General features: G+C 47.6%; 43 non-coding genes across 43 annotated transcripts; all 43 read left to right on the forward strand.

The window, feature by feature from the left end:
* The first annotated feature begins 204 nt into the window (after window positions 1-204).
* LOC134062877 (U5 spliceosomal RNA) lies at window positions 205-320 on the forward strand. The gene has a single exon (XR_009935658.1). It is a non-coding gene; the product is annotated as a U5 spliceosomal RNA (small nuclear RNA).
* Window positions 321-657: 337 nt separating this feature from the next.
* On the forward strand, window positions 658-773 carry LOC134063339 (U5 spliceosomal RNA). Its single transcript, XR_009936100.1, has one exon. It is a non-coding gene; the product is annotated as a U5 spliceosomal RNA (small nuclear RNA).
* Window positions 774-1,110: 337 nt separating this feature from the next.
* On the forward strand, window positions 1,111-1,226 carry LOC134062766 (U5 spliceosomal RNA). The gene has a single exon (XR_009935551.1). It is a non-coding gene; the product is annotated as a U5 spliceosomal RNA (small nuclear RNA).
* Window positions 1,227-1,563: 337 nt separating this feature from the next.
* Window positions 1,564-1,679, forward strand: LOC134063340 (U5 spliceosomal RNA). Its single transcript, XR_009936101.1, has one exon. It is a non-coding gene; the product is annotated as a U5 spliceosomal RNA (small nuclear RNA).
* A 337-nt stretch (window positions 1,680-2,016) lies between these two features.
* On the forward strand, window positions 2,017-2,132 carry LOC134063341 (U5 spliceosomal RNA). The gene has a single exon (XR_009936102.1). It is a non-coding gene; the product is annotated as a U5 spliceosomal RNA (small nuclear RNA).
* Window positions 2,133-2,469: 337 nt separating this feature from the next.
* On the forward strand, window positions 2,470-2,585 carry LOC134063342 (U5 spliceosomal RNA). The gene has a single exon (XR_009936103.1). It is a non-coding gene; the product is annotated as a U5 spliceosomal RNA (small nuclear RNA).
* A 337-nt stretch (window positions 2,586-2,922) lies between these two features.
* Window positions 2,923-3,038, forward strand: LOC134063312 (U5 spliceosomal RNA). The gene has a single exon (XR_009936074.1). It is a non-coding gene; the product is annotated as a U5 spliceosomal RNA (small nuclear RNA).
* Window positions 3,039-3,375: 337 nt separating this feature from the next.
* On the forward strand, window positions 3,376-3,490 carry LOC134062872 (U5 spliceosomal RNA). Its single transcript, XR_009935654.1, has one exon. It is a non-coding gene; the product is annotated as a U5 spliceosomal RNA (small nuclear RNA).
* Window positions 3,491-3,828: 338 nt separating this feature from the next.
* Window positions 3,829-3,944, forward strand: LOC134063316 (U5 spliceosomal RNA). Its single transcript, XR_009936078.1, has one exon. It is a non-coding gene; the product is annotated as a U5 spliceosomal RNA (small nuclear RNA).
* A 337-nt stretch (window positions 3,945-4,281) lies between these two features.
* Window positions 4,282-4,396, forward strand: LOC134062905 (U5 spliceosomal RNA). Its single transcript, XR_009935685.1, has one exon. It is a non-coding gene; the product is annotated as a U5 spliceosomal RNA (small nuclear RNA).
* Window positions 4,397-4,734: 338 nt separating this feature from the next.
* On the forward strand, window positions 4,735-4,850 carry LOC134063343 (U5 spliceosomal RNA). The gene has a single exon (XR_009936104.1). It is a non-coding gene; the product is annotated as a U5 spliceosomal RNA (small nuclear RNA).
* A 337-nt stretch (window positions 4,851-5,187) lies between these two features.
* Window positions 5,188-5,303, forward strand: LOC134062767 (U5 spliceosomal RNA). Its single transcript, XR_009935552.1, has one exon. It is a non-coding gene; the product is annotated as a U5 spliceosomal RNA (small nuclear RNA).
* Window positions 5,304-5,640: 337 nt separating this feature from the next.
* On the forward strand, window positions 5,641-5,756 carry LOC134063345 (U5 spliceosomal RNA). The gene has a single exon (XR_009936106.1). It is a non-coding gene; the product is annotated as a U5 spliceosomal RNA (small nuclear RNA).
* Window positions 5,757-6,093: 337 nt separating this feature from the next.
* Window positions 6,094-6,209, forward strand: LOC134063346 (U5 spliceosomal RNA). The gene has a single exon (XR_009936107.1). It is a non-coding gene; the product is annotated as a U5 spliceosomal RNA (small nuclear RNA).
* Window positions 6,210-6,546: 337 nt separating this feature from the next.
* LOC134063347 (U5 spliceosomal RNA) lies at window positions 6,547-6,662 on the forward strand. The gene has a single exon (XR_009936108.1). It is a non-coding gene; the product is annotated as a U5 spliceosomal RNA (small nuclear RNA).
* Window positions 6,663-6,999: 337 nt separating this feature from the next.
* Window positions 7,000-7,115, forward strand: LOC134063313 (U5 spliceosomal RNA). Its single transcript, XR_009936075.1, has one exon. It is a non-coding gene; the product is annotated as a U5 spliceosomal RNA (small nuclear RNA).
* A 337-nt stretch (window positions 7,116-7,452) lies between these two features.
* On the forward strand, window positions 7,453-7,567 carry LOC134062874 (U5 spliceosomal RNA). The gene has a single exon (XR_009935656.1). It is a non-coding gene; the product is annotated as a U5 spliceosomal RNA (small nuclear RNA).
* Window positions 7,568-7,905: 338 nt separating this feature from the next.
* On the forward strand, window positions 7,906-8,021 carry LOC134063317 (U5 spliceosomal RNA). Its single transcript, XR_009936079.1, has one exon. It is a non-coding gene; the product is annotated as a U5 spliceosomal RNA (small nuclear RNA).
* Window positions 8,022-8,358: 337 nt separating this feature from the next.
* LOC134062875 (U5 spliceosomal RNA) lies at window positions 8,359-8,473 on the forward strand. The gene has a single exon (XR_009935657.1). It is a non-coding gene; the product is annotated as a U5 spliceosomal RNA (small nuclear RNA).
* A 338-nt stretch (window positions 8,474-8,811) lies between these two features.
* LOC134063349 (U5 spliceosomal RNA) lies at window positions 8,812-8,927 on the forward strand. The gene has a single exon (XR_009936109.1). It is a non-coding gene; the product is annotated as a U5 spliceosomal RNA (small nuclear RNA).
* Window positions 8,928-9,264: 337 nt separating this feature from the next.
* On the forward strand, window positions 9,265-9,380 carry LOC134063350 (U5 spliceosomal RNA). The gene has a single exon (XR_009936110.1). It is a non-coding gene; the product is annotated as a U5 spliceosomal RNA (small nuclear RNA).
* Window positions 9,381-9,717: 337 nt separating this feature from the next.
* On the forward strand, window positions 9,718-9,833 carry LOC134063318 (U5 spliceosomal RNA). The gene has a single exon (XR_009936080.1). It is a non-coding gene; the product is annotated as a U5 spliceosomal RNA (small nuclear RNA).
* A 337-nt stretch (window positions 9,834-10,170) lies between these two features.
* Window positions 10,171-10,286, forward strand: LOC134063305 (U5 spliceosomal RNA). The gene has a single exon (XR_009936068.1). It is a non-coding gene; the product is annotated as a U5 spliceosomal RNA (small nuclear RNA).
* Window positions 10,287-10,623: 337 nt separating this feature from the next.
* Window positions 10,624-10,739, forward strand: LOC134063351 (U5 spliceosomal RNA). The gene has a single exon (XR_009936111.1). It is a non-coding gene; the product is annotated as a U5 spliceosomal RNA (small nuclear RNA).
* A 337-nt stretch (window positions 10,740-11,076) lies between these two features.
* Window positions 11,077-11,191, forward strand: LOC134062800 (U5 spliceosomal RNA). Its single transcript, XR_009935585.1, has one exon. It is a non-coding gene; the product is annotated as a U5 spliceosomal RNA (small nuclear RNA).
* Window positions 11,192-11,529: 338 nt separating this feature from the next.
* LOC134062764 (U5 spliceosomal RNA) lies at window positions 11,530-11,645 on the forward strand. Its single transcript, XR_009935549.1, has one exon. It is a non-coding gene; the product is annotated as a U5 spliceosomal RNA (small nuclear RNA).
* Window positions 11,646-11,982: 337 nt separating this feature from the next.
* LOC134063352 (U5 spliceosomal RNA) lies at window positions 11,983-12,098 on the forward strand. The gene has a single exon (XR_009936112.1). It is a non-coding gene; the product is annotated as a U5 spliceosomal RNA (small nuclear RNA).
* A 337-nt stretch (window positions 12,099-12,435) lies between these two features.
* Window positions 12,436-12,551, forward strand: LOC134063353 (U5 spliceosomal RNA). Its single transcript, XR_009936113.1, has one exon. It is a non-coding gene; the product is annotated as a U5 spliceosomal RNA (small nuclear RNA).
* A 337-nt stretch (window positions 12,552-12,888) lies between these two features.
* On the forward strand, window positions 12,889-13,004 carry LOC134063354 (U5 spliceosomal RNA). The gene has a single exon (XR_009936114.1). It is a non-coding gene; the product is annotated as a U5 spliceosomal RNA (small nuclear RNA).
* A 337-nt stretch (window positions 13,005-13,341) lies between these two features.
* Window positions 13,342-13,457, forward strand: LOC134063355 (U5 spliceosomal RNA). The gene has a single exon (XR_009936115.1). It is a non-coding gene; the product is annotated as a U5 spliceosomal RNA (small nuclear RNA).
* Window positions 13,458-13,794: 337 nt separating this feature from the next.
* LOC134062801 (U5 spliceosomal RNA) lies at window positions 13,795-13,909 on the forward strand. The gene has a single exon (XR_009935586.1). It is a non-coding gene; the product is annotated as a U5 spliceosomal RNA (small nuclear RNA).
* Window positions 13,910-14,247: 338 nt separating this feature from the next.
* LOC134063357 (U5 spliceosomal RNA) lies at window positions 14,248-14,363 on the forward strand. Its single transcript, XR_009936117.1, has one exon. It is a non-coding gene; the product is annotated as a U5 spliceosomal RNA (small nuclear RNA).
* Window positions 14,364-14,700: 337 nt separating this feature from the next.
* LOC134063358 (U5 spliceosomal RNA) lies at window positions 14,701-14,816 on the forward strand. Its single transcript, XR_009936118.1, has one exon. It is a non-coding gene; the product is annotated as a U5 spliceosomal RNA (small nuclear RNA).
* Window positions 14,817-15,153: 337 nt separating this feature from the next.
* LOC134062802 (U5 spliceosomal RNA) lies at window positions 15,154-15,268 on the forward strand. The gene has a single exon (XR_009935587.1). It is a non-coding gene; the product is annotated as a U5 spliceosomal RNA (small nuclear RNA).
* Window positions 15,269-15,606: 338 nt separating this feature from the next.
* LOC134063360 (U5 spliceosomal RNA) lies at window positions 15,607-15,722 on the forward strand. The gene has a single exon (XR_009936119.1). It is a non-coding gene; the product is annotated as a U5 spliceosomal RNA (small nuclear RNA).
* Window positions 15,723-16,059: 337 nt separating this feature from the next.
* LOC134063361 (U5 spliceosomal RNA) lies at window positions 16,060-16,175 on the forward strand. Its single transcript, XR_009936120.1, has one exon. It is a non-coding gene; the product is annotated as a U5 spliceosomal RNA (small nuclear RNA).
* Window positions 16,176-16,512: 337 nt separating this feature from the next.
* Window positions 16,513-16,627, forward strand: LOC134062803 (U5 spliceosomal RNA). The gene has a single exon (XR_009935588.1). It is a non-coding gene; the product is annotated as a U5 spliceosomal RNA (small nuclear RNA).
* A 338-nt stretch (window positions 16,628-16,965) lies between these two features.
* On the forward strand, window positions 16,966-17,081 carry LOC134063362 (U5 spliceosomal RNA). Its single transcript, XR_009936121.1, has one exon. It is a non-coding gene; the product is annotated as a U5 spliceosomal RNA (small nuclear RNA).
* Window positions 17,082-17,418: 337 nt separating this feature from the next.
* On the forward strand, window positions 17,419-17,534 carry LOC134063319 (U5 spliceosomal RNA). The gene has a single exon (XR_009936081.1). It is a non-coding gene; the product is annotated as a U5 spliceosomal RNA (small nuclear RNA).
* A 337-nt stretch (window positions 17,535-17,871) lies between these two features.
* LOC134063364 (U5 spliceosomal RNA) lies at window positions 17,872-17,987 on the forward strand. The gene has a single exon (XR_009936123.1). It is a non-coding gene; the product is annotated as a U5 spliceosomal RNA (small nuclear RNA).
* A 337-nt stretch (window positions 17,988-18,324) lies between these two features.
* LOC134062804 (U5 spliceosomal RNA) lies at window positions 18,325-18,439 on the forward strand. Its single transcript, XR_009935589.1, has one exon. It is a non-coding gene; the product is annotated as a U5 spliceosomal RNA (small nuclear RNA).
* Window positions 18,440-18,777: 338 nt separating this feature from the next.
* LOC134062768 (U5 spliceosomal RNA) lies at window positions 18,778-18,893 on the forward strand. Its single transcript, XR_009935553.1, has one exon. It is a non-coding gene; the product is annotated as a U5 spliceosomal RNA (small nuclear RNA).
* A 337-nt stretch (window positions 18,894-19,230) lies between these two features.
* LOC134063365 (U5 spliceosomal RNA) lies at window positions 19,231-19,346 on the forward strand. The gene has a single exon (XR_009936124.1). It is a non-coding gene; the product is annotated as a U5 spliceosomal RNA (small nuclear RNA).
* Window positions 19,347-19,426: the final 80 nt, after the last annotated feature.

Here is a 19,426-nt window from a genome sequence, read left to right on the forward strand (position 1 = left end):
TGGATTTTGAGGAGGGGGAAAAACTAAACTTTTTCTTAGGCCCAGTTTGAAAATGACTAGACCATATGCGTATCACTTCACCTTTTGCACAAAGGTAAAGCAGTACTTTGAAGGTCCGTGCGTGGCGTTAAGGGTACTTGTAACCCTGATGGTGACCCGTGTCGCTGGCGGTGGCTACCTGAAGTCATGTTCTAGACCGGCAGAACACTCATGGTTCTCTTCATATCATATAAATCTTTCGCCTTTTACTAAAGATTTCCGTGGAAAGGACCACTATGAGTTGATATGAATTTTTTGACGCCCCGCCTTACGGTGGGGCTCCTTGATTTGTGAAAAAGAAGCGCTTTCTCTTTGCTTGTGTGCCGATGGCGACGAACGAAAGGGGAGGAGCTCCCACCTTGGCGGCACGGTCTGCTGTTCGCCTGTGGTTTTACCTGGTGCTGTAAGCTTTTCTGGATTTTGAGGAGGGGGAAAAACTAAACTTTTTCTTAGACCCAGTTTGAAAATTACTAGACCATATACGTATCACTTCACCTTTTGCACAAAGGTAAAGCAGTACTTTGAAGGTCCGTGCGTGGCGTTAAGGGTACTTGTAACCCTGATGGTGACCCGTGTCGCTGGCGGTGGCTACCTGAAGTCATGTTCTAGACCGGCAGAACACTCATGGTTCTCTTCATATCGTATAAATCTTTCGCCTTTTACTAAAGATTTCCGTGGAAAGGACCACTATGAGTTGATATGAATTTTTTGACGCCCCGCCTTACGGTGGGGCTCCTTGATCTGTGAAAAAGAAGCGCTTTCTCTTTGCTTGTGTGCCGACGGCGACGAACGAAAGGGGAGGAGCTCCGACCTTGGCGGCACGGACTGCTGTTCGCCTGTGGTTTTACCTGGTGCTGTAAGCTTTTCTGGATTTTGAGGAGGGGGAAAAACTAAACTTTTTCTTAGGCCCAGTTTGAAAATGACTAGACCATATGCGTATCACTTCACCTTTTGCACAAAGGTAAAGCAGTACTTTGAAGGTCCGTGCGTGGCGTTAAGGGTACTTGTAACCCTGATGGTGACCCGTGTCGCTGGCGGTGGCTACCTGAAGTCATGTTCTAGACCGGCAGAACACTCATGGTTCTCTTCATATCGTATAAATCTTTCGCCTTTTACTAAAGATTTCCGTGGAAAGGACCACTATGAGTTGATATGAATTTTTTGACGCCCCGTCCTACGGTGGGGCTCCTTGATTTGTGAAAAAGAAGCGCTTTCTCTTTGCTTGTGTGCCGACAGCGACGAACGAAGGGGGAGGAGCTCCTACGTTGGCGGCACGGTCTGCTGTTCGCCTGTGGTTTTACCTGGTGCTGTAAGCTTTTCTGGATTTTGAGGAGGGGGAAAAACGAAACTTTTTCTTAGGCCCAGTTTGAAAATGACTAGACCATATGCGTATCACTTCACCTTTTGCACAAAGGTAAAGCAGTACTTTGAAGGTCCGTGCGTGGCGTCAAGGGTACTTGTAACCCTGATGGTGACCCGTGTCGCTGGCGGTGGCTACCTGAAGTCATGTTCTAGACCGGCAGAACACTCATGGTTCTCTTCATATCGTATAAATCTTTCGCCTTTTACTAAAGATTTCCGTGGAAAGGACCACTATGAGTTGATATGAATTTTTTGACGCCCCGCCTTACGGTGGGGCTCCTTGAACTGTGAAAAAGAAGCGCTTTCTCTTTGCTTGTGTGCCGACAGCGACGAACGAAAGGAGAGGAGCTCCCACGTTGGCTGCACGGGCTGCTGTTCGCCTGTGGTTTTACCTGGTGCTGTAAGCTTTTCTGGATTTTGAGGAGGGGGAAAAACTAAACTTTTTCTTAGGCCCAGTTTGAAAATGACTAGACCATATGCGTATCACTTCACCTTTTGCACAAAGGTAAAGCAGTACTTTGAAGGTCTGTGCGTGGCGTTAAGGGTACTTGTAACCCTGATGGTGACCCGTGTCGCTGGCGGTGGCTACCTGAAGTCATGTTCTAGACCGGCAGAACACTCATGGTTCTCTTCATATCGTATAAATCTTTCGCCTTTTACTAAAGATTTCCGTGGAAAGGACCACTATGAGTTGATATGAATTTTTTGACGCCCCGCCTTACGGTGGGGCTCCTTGAACTGTGAAAAAGAAGCGCTTTCTCTTTGCTTGTGTGCCGACAGCGACGAACGAAAGGAGAGGAGCTCCCACGTTGGCGGCACGGTCTGCTGTTCGCCTGTGGTTTTACCTGGTGCTGTAAGCTTTTCTGGATTTTGAGGAGGGGGAAAAACTAAACTTTTTCTTAGGCCCAGTTTGAAAATTACTAGACCATATGCGAATCACTTCACCTTTTGCACAAAGGTAAAGCAGTACTTAGAAGGTCCGTGCGTGGCGTCAAGGGTACTTGTAACCCTGATGGTGACCCGTGTCGCTGGCGGTGGCTACCTGAAGTCATGTTCTAGACCGGCAGAACACTCATGGTTCTCTTCATATCGTATAAATCTTTCGCCTTTTACTAAAGATTTCCGTGGAAAGGACCACTATGAGTTGATATGAATTTTTTGACGCCCCGCCTTACGGTGGGGCTCCTTGAACTGTGAAAAAGAAGCGCTTTCTCTTTGCTTGTGTGCCGACAGCGACGAACGAAAGGAGAGGAGCTCCCACGTTGGCGGCACGGTCTGCTGTTCGCCTGTGGTTTTACCTGGTGCTGTAAGCTTTTCTGGATTTTGAGGAGGGGGAAAAACTAAACTTTTTCTTAGGCCCAGTTTGAAAATTACTAGACCATATGCGAATCACTTCACCTTTTGCACAAAGGTAAAGCAGTACTTAGAAGGTCCGTGCGTGGCGTCAAGGGTACTTGTAACCCTGATGGTGACCCGTGTCGCTGGCGGTGGCTACCTGAAGTCATGTTCTAGACCGGAAGAACACTCATGGTTCTCTTCATATCGTATAAATCTTTCGCCTTTTACTAAAGATTTCCGTGGAAAGGACCACTATGAGTTGATATGAATTTTTTGACGCCCCGTATTACGGTGGGGCTCCTTGATTTGTGAAAAAGAAGCGCTTTCTCTTTGCTTGTGTGCCGACAGCGACGAACGAAAGGGGAGGAGCTCCCACCTTGGCGGCACGGTCTGCTGTTCGCCTGTGGTTTTACCTGGTGCTGTAAGCTTTTCTGGATTTTGAGGAGGGGGAAAAACTAAACTTTTTCTTAGGCCCAGTTTGAAAATTACTAGACCATATGCGAATCACTTCACCTTTTGCACAAAGGTAAAGCAGTACTTAGAAGGTCCGTGCGTGGCGTCAAGGGTACTTGTAACCCTGATGGTGACCCGTGTCGCTGGCGGTGGCTACCTGAAGTCATGTTCTAGACCGGCAGAACACTCATGGTTCTCTTCATATCGTATAAATCTTTCGCCTTTTACTAAAGATTTCCGTGGAAAGGACCACTATGAGTTGATATGAAGTTTTTGACGCCCCGCCTTACGGTGGGGCTCCTTGATTTGTGAAAAAGAAGCGCTTTCTCTTTGCTTGTGTGCCGACAGCGACGAACGAAAGGGGAGGAGCTCCCACCTTGGCGGCACGGTCTGCTGTTCGCCTGTGGTTTTACCTGGTGCTGTAAGCTTTTCTGGATTTTGAGGAGGGGGAAAAACTAAACTTTTTCTTAGGCCCAGTTTGAAAATGACTAGACCATATGCGTATCACTTCACCTTTTGCACAAAGGTAAAGCAGTACTTTGAAGGTCCGTGCGTGGCGTTAAGGATACTTGTAACCCTGATGGTGACCCGTGTCGCTGGCGGTGGCTACCTGAAGTCATGTTCTAGACCGGCAGAACACTCATGGTTCTCTTCATATCGTATAAATCTTTCGCCTTTTACTAAAGATTTCCGTGGAAAGGACCACTATGAGTTGATATGAATTTTTTGATGCCCCGCCTTACGGTGGGGCTCCTTGATCTGTGAAAAAGAAGCGCTTTCTCTTTGCTTGTGTGCCGACGGCGACGAACGAAAGGAGAGGAGCTCCCACGTTGGCGGCACGGTCTGCTGTTCGCCTGTGGTTTTACCTGGTGCTGTAAGCTTTTCTGGATTTTGAGGAGGGGGAAAAACTAAACTTTTTCTTAGGCCCTGTTTGAAAATGACTAGACCATATGCGTATCACTTCACCTTTTGCACAAAGGTAAAGCAGTACTTTGAAGGTCCGTGCGTGGCGTTAAGGGTACTTGTAACCCTGATGGTGACCCGTGTCGCTGGCGGTGGCTACCTGAAGTCATGTTCTAGACCGGCAGAACACTCATGGTTCTCTTCATATCGTATAAATCTTTCGCCTTTTACTAAAGATTTCCGTGGAAAGGACCACTATGAGTTGATATGAAGTTTTTGACGCCCTGCCTTACGGTGGGGCTCCTTGATCTGTGAAAAAGAAGCGCTTTCTCTTTGCTTGTGTGCCGACAGCGACGAACGAAAGGAGAGGAGCTCCCACGTTGGCGGCACGGTCTGCTGTTCGCCTGTGGTTTTACCTGGTGCTGTAAGCTTTTCTGGATTTTGAGGAGGGGGAAAAACTAAACTTTTTCTTAGGCCCAGTTTGAAAATGACTAGACCATATGCGTATCACTTCACCTTTTGCACAAAGGTAAAGCAGTACTTTGAAGGTCCGTGCGTGGCGTTAAGGGTACTTGTAACCCTGATGGTGACCCGTGTCGCTGGCGGTGGCTACCTGAAGTCATGTTCTAGACCGGCAGAACACTCATGGTTCTCTTCATATCGTATAAATCTTTCGCCTTTTACTAAAGATTTCCGTGGAAAGGACCACTATGAGTTGATATGAATTTTTTGACGCCCCGCCTTACGGTGGGGCTCCTTGATTTGTGAAAAAGAAGCGCTTTCTCTTTGCTTGTGTGCCGATGGCGACGAACGAAAGGGGAGGAGCTCCCACCTTGGCGGCACGGTCTGCTGTTCGCCTGTGGTTTTACCTGGTGCTGTAAGCTTTTCTGGATTTTGAGGAGGGGGAAAAACTAAACTTTTTCTTAGACCCAGTTTGAAAATTACTAGACCATATACGTATCACTTCACCTTTTGCACAAAGGTAAAGCAGTACTTTGAAGGTCCGTGCGTGGCGTTAAGGGTACTTGTAACCCTGATGGTGACCCGTGTCGCTGGCGGTGGCTACCTGAAGTCATGTTCTAGACCGGCAGAACACTCATGGTTCTCTTCATATCGTATAAATCTTTCGCCTTTTACTAAAGATTTCCGTGGAAAGGACCACTATGAGTTGATATGAATTTTTTGACGCCCCGTCCTACGGTGGGGCTCCTTGATTTGTGAAAAAGAAGCGCTTTCTCTTTGCTTGTGTGCCGACAGCGACGAACGAAGGGGGAGGAGCTCCTACGTTGGCGGCACGGTCTGCTGTTCGCCTGTGGTTTTACCTGGTGCTGTAAGCTTTTCTGGATTTTGAGGAGGGGGAAAAACTAAACTTTTTCTTAGGCCCAGTTTGAAAATGACTAGACCATATGCGTATCACTTCACCTTTTGCACAAAGGTAAAGCAGTACTTTGAAGGTCCGTGCGTGGCGTCAAGGGTACTTGTAACCCTGATGGTGACCCGTGTCGCTGGCGGTGGCTACCTGAAGTCATGTTCTAGACCGGCAGAACACTCATGGTTCTCTTCATATCGTATAAATCTTTCGCCTTTTACTAAAGATTTCCGTGGAAAGGACCACTATGAGTTGATATGAATTTTTTGACGCCCCGCCTTACGGTGGGGCTCCTTGAACTGTGAAAAAGAAGCGCTTTCTCTTTGCTTGTGTGCCGACAGCGACGAACGAAAGGAGAGGAGCTCCCACGTTGGCGGCACGGGCTGCTGTTCGCCTGTGGTTTTACCTGGTGCTGTAAGCTTTTCTGGATTTTGAGGAGGGGGAAAAACTAAACTTTTTCTTAGGCCCAGTTTGAAAATGACTAGACCATATGCGTATCACTTCACCTTTTGCACAAAGGTAAAGCAGTACTTTGAAGGTCCGTGCGTGGCGTTAAGGGTACTTGTAACCCTGATGGTGACCCGTGTCGCTGGCGGTGGCTACCTGAAGTCATGTTCTAGACCGGCAGAACACTCATGGTTCTCTTCATATCGTATAAATCTTTCGCCTTTTACTAAAGATTTCCGTGGAAAGGACCACTATGAGTTGATATGAATTTTTTGACGCCCCGCCTTACGGTGGGGCTCCTTGAACTGTGAAAAAGAAGCGCTTTCTCTTTGCTTGTGTGCCGACAGCGACGAACGAAAGGAGAGGAGCTCCCACGTTGGCGGCACGGTCTGCTGTTCGCCTGTGGTTTTACCTGGTGCTGTAAGCTTTTCTGGATTTTGAGGAGGGGGAAAAACTAAACTTTTTCTTAGGCCCAGTTTGAAAATTACTAGACCATATGCGAATCACTTCACCTTTTGCACAAAGGTAAAGCAGTACTTAGAAGGTCCGTGCGTGGCGTCAAGGGTACTTGTAACCCTGATGGTGACCCGTGTCGCTGGCGGTGGCTACCTGAAGTCATGTTCTAGACCAGCAGAACACTCATGGTTCTCTTCATATCGTATAAATCTTTCGCCTTTTACTAAAGATTTCCGTGGAAAGGACCACTATGAGTTGATATGAATTTTTTGACGCCCCGCCTTACGGTGGGGCTCCTTGAACTGTGAAAAAGAAGCGGTTTCTCTTTGCTTGTGTGCCGACAGCGACGAACGAAAGGAGAGGAGCTCCCACGTTGGCGGCACGGTCTGCTGTTCGCCTGTGGTTTTACCTGGTGCTGTAAGCTTTTCTGGATTTTGAGGAGGGGGAAAAACTAAACTTTTTCTTAGGCCCAGTTTGAAAATTACTAGACCATATGCGAATCACTTCACCTTTTGCACAAAGGTAAAGCAGTACTTAGAAGGTCCGTGCGTGGCGTCAAGGGTACTTGTAACCCTGATGGTGACCCGTGTCGCTGGCGGTGGCTACCTGAAGTCATGTTCTAGACCGGAAGAACACTCATGGTTCTCTTCATATCGTATAAATCTTTCGCCTTTTACTAAAGATTTCCGTGGAAAGGACCACTATGAGTTGATATGAATTTTTTGACGCCCCGTATTACGGTGGGGCTCCTTGATTTGTGAAAAAGAAGCGCTTTCTCTTTGCTTGTGTGCCGACAGCGACGAACGAAAGGGGAGGAGCTCCCACCTTGGCGGCACGGTCTGCTGTTCGCCTGTGGTTTTACCTGGTGCTGTAAGCTTTTCTGGATTTTGAGGAGGGGGAAAAACTAAACTTTTTCTTAGGCCCAGTTTGAAAATTACTAGACCATATGCGAATCACTTCACCTTTTGCACAAAGGTAAAGCAGTACTTAGAAGGTCCGTGCGTGGCGTCAAGGGTACTTGTAACCCTGATGGTGACCCGTGTCGCTGGCGGTGGCTACCTGAAGTCATGTTCTAGACCGGCAGAACACTCATGGTTCTCTTCATATCGTATAAATCTTTCGCCTTTTACTAAAGATTTCCGTGGAAAGGACCACTATGAGTTGATATGAAGTTTTTGACGCCCCGCCTTACGGTGGGGCTCCTTGATTTGTGAAAAAGAAGCGCTTTCTCTTTGCTTGTGTGCCGACAGCGACGAACGAAAGGGGAGGAGCTCCCACCTTGGCGGCACGGTCTGCTGTTCGCCTGTGGTTTTACCTGGTGCTGTAAGCTTTTCTGGATTTTGAGGAGGGGGAAAAACTAAACTTTTTCTTAGGCCCAGTTTGAAAATGACTAGACCATATGCGTATCACTTCACCTTTTGCACAAAGGTAAAGCAGTACTTTGAAGGTCCGTGCGTGGCGTTAAGGGTACTTGTAACCCTGATGGTGACCCGTGTCGCTGGCGGTGGCTACCTGAAGTCATGTTCTAGACCGGCAGAACACTCATGGTTCTCTTCATATCGTATAAATCTTTCGCCTTTTACTAAAGATTTCCGTGGAAAGGACCACTATGAGTTGATATGAATTTTTTGATGCCCCGCCTTACGGTGGGGCTCCTTGATCTGTGAAAAAGAAGCGCTTTCTCTTTGCTTGTGTGCCGACAGCGACGAACGAAAGGAGAGGAGCTCCCACGTTGGCGGCACGGTCTGCTGTTCGCCTGTGGTTTTACCTGGTGCTGTAAGCTTTTCTGGATTTTGAGGAGGGGGAAAAACTAAACTTTTTCTTAGGCCCTGTTTGAAAATGACTAGACCATATGCGTATCACTTCACCTTTTGCACAAAGGTAAAGCAGTACTTTGAAGGTCCGTGCGTGGCGTTAAGGGTACTTGTAACCCTGATGGTGACCCGTGTCGCTGGCGGTGGCTACCTGAAGTCATGTTCTAGACCGGCAGAACACTCATGGTTCTCTTCATATCGTATAAATCTTTCGCCTTTTACTAAAGATTTCCGTGGAAAGGACCACTATGAGTTGATATGAAGTTTTTGACGCCCCGCCTTACGGTGGGGCTCCTTGATCTGTGAAAAAGAAGCGCTTTCTCTTTGCTTGTGTGCCGACAGCGACGAACGAAAGGAGAGGAGCTCCCACGTTGGCGGCACGGTCTGCTGTTCGCCTGTGGTTTTACCTGGTGCTGTAAGCTTTTCTGGATTTTGAGGAGGGGGAAAAACTAAACTTTTTCTTAGGCCCAGTTTGAAAATGACTAGACCATATGCGTATCACTTCACCTTTTGCACAAAGGTAAAGCAGTACTTTGAAGGTCCGTGCGTGGCGTCAAGGGTACTTGTAACCCTGATGGTGACCCGTGTCGCTGGCGGTGGCTACCTGAAGTCATGTTCTAGACCGGCAGAACACTCATGGTTCTCTTCATATCGTATAAATCTTTCGCCTTTTACTAAAGATTTCCGTGGAAAGGACCACTATGAGTTGATATGAATTTTTTGACGCCCCGCCTTACGGTGGGGCTCCTTGATCTGTGAAAAAGAAGCGCTTTCTCTTTGCTTGTGTGCCGACAGCGACGAACGAAAGGAGAGGAGCTCCCACGTTGGCGGCACGGTCTGCTGTTCGCCTGTGGTTTTACCTGGTGCTGTAAGCTTTTCTGGATTTTGAGGAGGGGGAAAAACTAAACTTTTTCTTAGGCCCAGTTTGAAAATGACTAGACCATATGCGTATCACTTCACCTTTTGCACAAAGGTAAAGCAGTACTTTGAAGGTCCGTGCGTGGCGTTAAGGGTACTTGTAACCCTGATGGTGACCCGTGTCGCTGGCGGTGGCTACCTGAAGTCATGTTCTAAACCGGCAGAACACTCATGGTTCTCTTCATATCGTATAAATCTTTCGCCTTTTACTAAAGATTTCCGTGGAAAGGACCACTATGAGTTGATATGAATTTTTTGACGCCCCGCCTTACGGTGGGGCTCCTTGATCTGTGAAAAAGAAGCCCTTTCTCTTTGCTTGTGTGCCGACAGCGACGAACGAAAGGAGAGGAGCTCCCACGTTGGCGGCACGGTCTGCTGTTCGCCTGTGGTTTTACCTGGTGCTGTAAGCTTTTCTGGATTTTGAGGAGGGGGAAAAACTAAACTTTTTCTTAGGCACAGTTTGAAAATTACTAGACCATATGCGAATCACTTCACCTTTTGCACAAAGGTAAAGCAGTACTTAGAGGGTCCGTGCGTGGCGTCAAGGGTACTTGTAACCCTGATGGTGACCCGTGTCGCTGGCGGTGGCTACCTGAAGTCATGTTCTAGACCGGCAGAACACTCATGGTTCTCTTCATATCGTATAAATCTTTCGCCTTTTACTAAAGATTTCCGTGGAAAGGACCACTATGAGTTGATATGAATTTTTTGATGCCCCGCCTTACGGTGGGGCTCCTTGAACTGTGAAAAAGAAGCGCTTTCTCTTTGCTTGTGTGCCGACGGCGACGAACGAAAGGAGAGGAGCTCCCACGTTGGCGGCACGGTCTGCTGTTCGCCTGTGGTTTTACCTGGTGCTGTAAGCTTTTCTGGATTTTGAGGAGGGGGAAAAACTAAACTTTTTCTTAGGCCCAGTTTGAAAATTACTAGACCATATGCGAATCACTTCACCTTTTGCACAAAGGTAAAGCAATACTTAGAAGGTCCGTGCGTGGCGTCAAGGGTACTTGTAACCCTGATGGTGACCCGTGTCGCTGGCGGTGGCTACCTGAAGTCATGTTCTAGACCGGCAGAACACTCATGGTTCTCTTCATATCGTATAAATCTTTCGCCTTTTACTAAAGATTTCCGTGGAAAGGACCACTATGAGTTGATATTAATTTTTTGACGCCCCGCCTTACGGTGGGGCTCCTTGATCTGTGAAAAAGAAGCGCTTTCTCTTTGCTTGTGTGCCGACAGCGACGAACGAAAGGGGAGGAGCTCCGACCTTGGCGGCACGGACTGCTGTTCGCCTGTGGTTTTACCTGGTGCTGTAAGCTTTTCTGGATTTTGAGGAGGGGGAAAAACTAAACTTTTTCTTAGGCCCAGTTTGAAAATGACTAGACCATATGCGTATCACTTCACCTTTTGCACAAAGGTAAAGCAGTACTTTGAAGGTCCGTGCGTGGCGTTAAGGGTACTTGTAACCCTGATGGTGACCCGTGTCGCTGGCGGTGGCTACCTGAAGTCATGTTCTAGACCGGCAGAACACTCATGGTTCTCTTCATATCGTATAAATCTTTCGCCTTTTACTAAAGATTTCCGTGGAAAGGACCACTATGAGTTGATATGAATTTTTTGACGCCCCGCCTTACGGTGGGGCTCCTTGATTTGTGAAAAAGAAGTGCTTTCTCTTTGCTTGTGTGCCGATGGCGACGAACGAAAGGGGAGGAGCTCCCACCTTGGCGGCACGGTCTGCTGTTCGCCTGTGGTTTTACCTGGTGCTGTAAGCTTTTCTGGATTTTGAGGAGGGGGAAAAACTAAACTTTTTCTTAGACCCAGTTTGAAAATTACTAGACCATATACGTATCACTTCACCTCTTGCACAAAGGTAAAGCAGTACTTTGAAGGTCCGTGCGTGGCGTTAAGGGTACTTGTAACCCTGATGGTGACCCGTGTCGCTGGCGGTGGCTACCTGAAGTCATGTTCTAGACCGGCAGAACACTCATGGTTCTCTTCATATCGTATAAATCTTTCGCCTTTTACTAAAGATTTCCGTGGAAAGGACCACTATGAGTTGATATGAATTTTTTGACGCCCCGCCTTACGGTGGGGTTCCTTGATCTGTGAAAAAGAAGCGCTTTCTCTTTGCTTGTGTGCCGACAGCGATGAACGAAAGGAGAGGAGCTCCTACGTTGGCGGCACGGTCTGCTGTTCGCCTGTGGTTTTACCTGGTGCTGTAAGCTTTTCTGGATTTTGAGGAGGGGGAAAAACTAAACTTTTTCTTAGGCCCAGTTTGAAAATTACTAGACCATATGCGAATCACTTCACCTTTTGCACAAAGGTAAAGCAGTACTTAGAATGTCCGTGCGTGGCGTCAAGGGTACTTGTAACCCTGATGGTGACCCGTGTCGTTGGCGGTGGCTACCTGAAGTCATGTTCTAGACCGGCAGAACACTCATGGTTCTCTTCATATCGTATAAATCTTTCGCCTTTTACTAAAGATTTCCGTGGAAAGGACCACTATGAGTTGATATGAATTTTTTGACGCCCCGTCCTATGGTGGGGCTCCTTGATTTGTGAAAAAGAAGTGCTTTCTCTTTGCTTGTGTGCCGACAGCGACGAACGAAAGGGGAGGAGCTCCGACCTTGGCGGCACGGTCTGCTGTTCGCCTGTGGTTTTACCTGGTGCTGTAAGCTTTTCTGGATTTTGAGGAGGGGGAAAAACTAAACTTTTTCTTAGGCCCAGTTTGAAAATGACTAGACCATATGCGTATCACTTCACCTTTTGCACAAAGGTAAAGCAGTACTTTGAAGGTCCGTGCGTGGCGTTAAGGGTACTTGTAACCCTGATGGTGACCCGTGTCGCTGGCGGTGGCTACCTGAAGTCATGTTCTAGACCGGCAGAACACTCATGGTTCTCTTCATATCGTATAAATCTTTCGCCTTTTACTAAAGATTTCCGTGGAAAGGACCACTATGAGTTGATATGAATTTTTTGACGCCCCGCCTTACGGTGGGGCTCCTTGAACTGTGAAAAAGAAGCGCTTTCTCTTTGCTTGTGTGCCGACAGCGACGAACGAAAGGAGAGGAGCTCCCACGTTGGCGGCACGGTCTGCTGTTCGCCTGTGGTTTTACCTGGTGCTGTAAGCTTTTCTGGATTTTGAGGAGGGGGAAAAACTAAACTTTTTCTTAGGCCCAGTTTGAAAATTACTAGACCATATGCGAATCACTTCACCTTTTGCACAAAGGTAAAGCAGTACTTAGAAGGTCCGTGCGTGGCGTCAAGGGTACTTGTAACCCTGATGGTGACCCGTGTCGCTGGCGGTGGCTACCTGAAGTCATGTTCTAGACAGGCAGAACACTCATGGTTCTCTTCATATCGTATAAATCTTTCGCCTTTTACTAAAGATTTCCGTGGAAAGGACCACTATGAGTTGATATGAATTTTTTGACGCCCCGCCTTACGGTGGGGCTCCTTGAACTGTGAAAAAGAAGCGCTTTCTCTTTGCTTGTGTGCCGACGGCGACGAACGAAAGGAGAGGAGCTCCCACGTTGGCGGCACGGTCTGCTGTTCGCCTGTGGTTTTACCTGGTGCTGTAAGCTTTTCTGGATTTTGAGGAGGGGGAAAAACTAAACTTTTTCTTAGGCCCAGTTTGAAAATTACTAGACCATATGCGAATCACTTCACCTTTTGCACAAAGGTAAAGCAATACTTAGAAGGTCCGTGCGTGGCGTCAAGGGTACTTGTAACCCTGATGGTGACCCATGTCGCTGGCGGTGGCTACCTGAAGTCATGTTCTAGACCGGCAGAACACTCATGGTTCTCTTCATATCGTATAAATCTTTCGCCTTTTACTAAAGATTTCCGTGGAAAGGACCACTATGAGTTGATATGAATTTTTTGACGCCCCGCCTTACGGTGGGGCTCCTTGATCTGTGAAAAAGAAGCGCTTTCTCTTTGCTTGTGTGCCGACAGCGACGAACGAAAGGGGAGGAGCTCCGACCTTGGCGGCACGGTCTGCTGTTCGCCTGTGGTTTTACCTGGTGCTGTAAGCTTTTCTGGATTTTGAGGAGGGGGAAAAACTAAACTTTTTCTTAGACCCAGTTTGAAAATTACTAGACCATATACGTATCACTTCACCTTTTGCACAAAGGTAAAGCAGTACTTTGAAGGTCCGTGCGTGGCGTTAAGGGTACTTGTAACCCTGATGGTGACCCGTGTCGCTGGCGGTGGCTACCTGAAGTCATGTTCTAGACCGGCAGAACACTCATGGTTCTCTTCATATCGTATAAATCTTTCGCCTTTTACTAAAGATTTCCGTGGAAAGGACCACTATGAGTTGATATGAATTTTTTGACGCCCCGCCTTACGGTGGGGCTCCTTGATCTGTGAAAAAGAAGCGCTTTCTCTTTGCTTGTGTGCCGACGGCGACGAACGAAAGGGGAGGAGCTCCCACCTTGGCGGCACGGTCTGCTGTTCGCCTGTGGTTTTACCTGGTGCTGTAAGCTTTTCTGGATTTTGAGGAGGGGGAAAAACTAAACTTTTTCTTAGACCCAGTTTGAAAATTACTAGACCATATACGTATCACTTCACCTTTTGCACAAAGGTAAAGCAGTACTTTGAAGGTCCGTGCGTGGCGTTAAGGGTACTTGTAACCCTGATGGTGACCCGTGTCGCTGGCGGTGGCTACCTGAAGTCATGTTCTAGACCGGCAGAACACTCATGGTTCTCTTCATATCGTATAAATCTTTCGCCTTTTACTAAAGATTTCCGTGGAAAGGACCACTATGAGTTGATATGAATTTTTTGACGCCCCGCCTTACGGTGGGGTTCCTTGATCTGTGAAAAAGAAGCGCTTTCTCTTTGCTTGTGTGCCGACAGCGACGAACGAAAGGAGAGGAGCTCCCACGTTGGCGGCAAGGTCTGATGTTCGCCTGTGGTTTTACCTGGTGCTGTAAGCTTTTCTGGATTTTGAGGAGGGGGAAAAACTAAACTTTTTCTTAGGCCCAGTTTGAAAATTACTAGACCATATGCGAATCACTTCACCTTTTGCACAAAGGTAAAGCAGTACTTAGAAGGTCCGTGCGTGGCATCAAGGGTACTTGTAACCCTGATGGTGACCCGTGTCGCTGGCGGTGGCTACCTGAAGTCATGTTCTAGACCGGCAGAACACTCATGGTTCTCTTCATATCGTATAAATCTTTCGCCTTTTACTAAAGATTTCCGTGGAAAGGACCACTATGAGTTGATATGAATTTTTTGACGCCCCGCCTTACGGTGGGGCTCCTTGATCTGTGAAAAAGAAGCGCTTTCTCTTTGCTTGTGTGCCGACAGCGACGAACGAAAGGAGAGGAGCTCCCACGTTGGCGGCACGGTCTGCTGTTTGCCTGTGGTTTTACCTGGTGCTGTAAGCTTTTCTGGATTTTGAGGAGGGGGAAAAACTAAACTTTTTCTTAGGCCCAGTTTGAAAATGACTAGACCATATGCGTATCACTTCACCTTTTGCACAAAGGTAAAGCAGTACTTTGAAGGTCCGTGCGTGGCGTTAAGGGTACTTGTAACCCTGATGGTGACCCGTGTCGCTGGCGGTGGCTACCTGAAGTCATGTTCTAGACCGGCAGAACACTCATGGTTCTCTTCATATCGTATAAATCTTTCGCCTTTTACTAAAGATTTCCGTGGAAAGGACCACTATGAGTTGATATGAATTTTTTGACGCCCCGCCTTACGGTGGGGCTCCTTGATCTGTGAAAAAGAAGCGCTTTCTCTTTGCTTGTGTGCCGACAGCGACGAACGAAAGGAGAGGAGCTCCCACGTTGGCGGCACGGTCTGCTGTTCGCCTGTGGTTTTACCTGGTGCTGTAAGCTTTTCTGGATTTTGAGGAGGGGGAAAAACTAAACTTTTTCTTAGACCCAGTTTGAAAATTACTAGACCATATACGTATCACTTCACCTTTTGCACAAAGGTAAAGCAGTACTTTGAAGGTCCGTGCGTGGCGTTAAGGGTACTTGTAACCCTGATGGTGACCCGTGTCGCTGGCGGTGGCTACCTGAAGTCATGTTCTAGACCGGCAGAACACTCATGGTTCTCTTCATATCGTATAAATCTTTCGCCTTTTACTAAAGATTTCCGTGGAAAGGACCACTATGAGTTGATATGAATTTTTTGACGCCCCGCCTTACGGTGGGGTTCCTTGATCTGTGAAAAAGAAGCGCTTTCTCTTTGCTTGTGTGCCGACAGCGACGAACGAAAGGAGAGGAGCTCCCACGTTGGCGGCAAGGTCTGATGTTCGCCTGTGGTTTTACCTGGTGCTGTAAGCTTTTCTGGATTTTGAGGAGGGGGAAAAACTAAACTTTTTCTTAGGCCCAGTTTGAAAATTACTAGACCATATGCGAATCACTTCACCTTTTGCACAAAGGTAAAGCAGTACTTAGAAGGTCCGTGCGTGGCATCAAGGGTACTTGTAACCCTGATGGTGACCCGTGTCGCTGGCGGTGGCTACCTGAAGTCATGTTCTAGACCGGCAGAACACTCATGGTTCTCTTCATATCGTATAAATCTTTCGCCTTTTACTAAAGATTTCCGTGGAAAGGACCACTATGAGTTGATATGAATTTTTTGACGCCCCGCCTTACGGTGGGGCTCCTTGATCTGTGAAAAAGAAGCGCTTTCTCTTTGCTTGTGTGCCGACAGCGACGAACGAAAGGAGAGGAGCTCCCACGTTGGCGGCACGGTCTGCTGTTTGCCTGTGGTTTTACCTGGTGCTGTAAGCTTTTCTGGATTTTGAGGAGGGGGAAAAACTAAACTTTTTCTTAGGCCCAGTTTGAAAATGACTAGACCATATGCGTATCACTTCACCTTTTGCACAAAGGTAAAGCAGTACTTTGAAGGTCCGTGCGTGGCGTTAAGGGTACTTGTAACCCTGATGGTGACCCGTGTCGCTGGCGGTGGCTACCTGAAGTCATGTTCTAGACCGGCAGAACACTCATGGTTCTCTTCATATCGTATAAATCTTTCGCCTTTTACTAAAGATTTCCGTGGAAAGGACCACTATGAGTTGATATGAATTTTTTGACGCCCCGCCTTACGGTGGGGCTCCTTGATCTGTGAAAAAGAAGCGCTTTCTCTTTGCTTGTGTGCCGACAGCGACGAACGAAAGGAGAGGAGCTCCCACGTTGGCGGCACGGTCTGCTGTTCGCCTGTGGTTTTACCTGGTGCTGTAAGCTTTTCTGGATTTTGAGGAGGGGGAAAAACTAAACTTTTTCTTAGACCCAGTTTGAAAATTACTAGACCATATACGTATCACTTCACCTTTTGCACAAAGGTAAAGCAGTACTTTGAAGGTCCGTGCGTGGCGTTAAGGGTACTTGTAACCCTGATGGTGACCCGTGTCGCTGGCGGTGGCTACCTGAAGTCATGTTCTAGACCGGCAGAACACTCATGGTTCTCTTCATATCGTATAAATCTTTCGCCTTTTACTAAAGATTTCCGTGGAAAGGACCACTATGAGTTGATATGAATTTTTTGACGCCCCGCCTTACGGTGGGGTTCCTTGATCTGTGAAAAAGAAGCGCTTTCTCTTTGCTTGTGTGCCGACAGCGACGAACGAAAGGAGAGGAGCTCCCACGTTGGCGGCACGGTCTGCTGTTTGCCTGTGGTTTTACCTGGTGCTGTAAGCTTTTCTGGATTTTGAGGAGGGGGAAAAACTAAACTTTTTCTTAGGCCCAGTTTGAAAATGACTAGACCATATGCGTATCACTTCACCTTTTGCACAAAGGTAAAGCAGTACTTTGAAGGTCCGTGCGTGGCGTTAAGGGTACTTGTAACCCTGATGGTGACCCGTGTCGCTGGCGGTGGCTACCTGAAGTCATGTTCTAGACCGGCAGAACACTCATGGTTCTCTTCATATCGTATAAATCTTTCGCCTTTTACTAAAGATTTCCGTGGAAAGGACCACTATGAGTTGATATGAATTTTTTGACGCCCCGCCTTACGGTGGGGCTCCTTGATCTGTGAAAAAGAAGCGCTTTCTCTTTGCTTGTGTGCCGACAGCGACGAACGAAAGGAGAGGAGCTCCCACGTTGGCGGCACGGTCTGCTGTTCGCCTGTGGTTTTACCTGGTGCTGTAAGCTTTTCTGGATTTTGAGGAGGGGGAAAAACTAAACTTTTTCTTAGGCCCAGTTTGAAAATGACTAGACCATATGCGTATCACTTCACCTTTTGCACAAAGGTAAAGCAGTACTTTGAAGGTCCGTGCGTGGCGTTAAGGGTACTTGTAACCCTGATGGTGACCCGTGTCGCTGGCGGTGGCTACCTGAAGTCATGTTCTAGACCGGCAGAACACTCATGGTTCTCTTCATATCGTATAAATCTTTCGCCTTTTACTAAAGATTTCCGTGGAAAGGACCACTATGAGTTGATATGAATTTTTTGATGCCCCGCCTTACGGTGGGGCTCCTTGAACTGTGAAAAAGAAGCGCTTTCTCTTTGCTTGTGTGCCGACGGCGACGAACGAAAGGAGAGGAGCTCCCACGTTGGCGGCACGGTCTGCTGTTCGCCTGTGGTTTTACCTGGTGCTGTAAGCTTTTCTGGATTTTGAGGAGGGGGAAAAACTAAACTTTTTCTTAGGCCCAGTTTGAAAATTACTAGACCATATGCGAATCACTTCACCTTTTGCACAAAGGTAAAGCAATACTTAGAAGGTCCGTGCGTGGCGTCAAGGGTACTTGTAACCCTGATGGTGACCCGTGTCGCTGGCGGTGGCTACCTGAAGTCATGTTATAGACCGGCAGAACACTCATGGTTCTCTTCATATCGTATAAATCTTTCGCCTTTTACTAAAGATTTCCGTGGAAAGGACCACTATGAGTTGATATGAATTTTTTGACGCCCCGCCTTACGGTGGGGCTCCTTGATTTGTGAAAAAGAAGCGCTTTCTCTTTGCTTGTGTGCCGATGGCGACGAACGAAAGGGGAGGAGCTCCCACCTTGGCGGCACGGTCTGCTGTTCGCCTGTGGTTTTACCTGGTGCTGTAAGCTTTTCTGGATTTTGAGGAGGGGGAAAAACTAAACTTTTTCTTAGACCCAGTTTGAAAATTACTAGACCATATACGTATCACTTCACCTTTTGCACAAAGGTAAAGCAGTACTTTGAAGGTCCGTGCGTGGCGTTAAGGGTACTTGTAACCCTGATGGTGACCCGTGTCGCTGGCGGTGGCTACCTGAAGTCATGTTCTAGACCGTCAGAACACTCATGGTTCTCTTCATATCGTATAAATCTTTCGCCTTTTACTAAAGATTTCCGTGGAAAGGACCACTATGAGTTGATATGAATTTTTTGACGCCCCGCCTTACGGTGGGGTTCCTTGATCTGTGAAAAAGAAGCGCTTTCTCTTTGCTTGTGTGCCGACAGCGACGAACGAAAGGAGAGGAGCTCCTACGTTGGCGGCACGGTCTGCTGTTCGCCTGTGGTTTTACCTGGTGCTGTAAGCTTTTCTGGATTTTGAGGAGGGGGAAAAACTAAACTTTTTCTTAGGCCCAGTTTGAAAATTACTAGACCATATGCGAATCACTTCACCTTTTGCACAAAGGTAAAGCAGTACTTAGAAGGTCCGTGCGTGGCGTCAAGGGTACTTGTAACCCTGATGGTGACCCGTGTCGCTGGCGGTGGCTACCTGAAGTCATGTTCTAGACCGGCAGAACACTCATGGTTCTCTTCATATCGTATAAATCTTTCGCCTTTTACTAAAGATTTCCGTGGAAAGGACCACTATGAGTTGATATGAATTTTTTGACGCCCCGTCCTACGGTGGGGCTCCTTGATTTGTGAAAAAGAAGTGCTTTCTCTTTGCTTGTGTGCCGACAGCGACGAACGAAAGGGGAGGAGCTCCGACCTTGGCGGCACGGTCTGCTGTTCGCCTGTGGTTTTACCTGGTGCTGTAAGCTTTTCTGGATTTTGAGGAGGGGGAAAAACTAAACTTTTTCTTAGGCCCAGTTTGAAAATGACTAGACCATATGCGTATCACTTCACCTTTTGCACAAAGGTAAAGCAGTACTTTGAAGGTCCGTGCGTGGCGTTAAGGGTACTTGTAACCCTGATGGTGACCCGTGTCGCTGGCGGTGGCTACCTGAAGTCATGTTCTAGACCGGCAGAACACTCATGGTTCTCTTCATATCGTATAAATCTTTCGCCTTTTACTAAAGATTTCCGTGGAAAGGACCACTATGAGTTGATATGAATTTTTTGACGCCCCGCCTTACGGTGGGGCTCCTTGAACTGTGAAAAAGAAGCGCTTTCTCTTTGCTTGTGTGCCGACAGCGACGAACGAAAGGAGAGGAGCTCCCACGTT

The sequence above is a fragment of the Sardina pilchardus genome, chromosome 17 (genome assembly GCF_963854185.1).
Source record: "Sardina pilchardus chromosome 17, fSarPil1.1, whole genome shotgun sequence".
In the NCBI taxonomy this organism is placed as follows: domain Eukaryota; kingdom Metazoa; phylum Chordata; class Actinopteri; order Clupeiformes; family Clupeidae; genus Sardina; species Sardina pilchardus.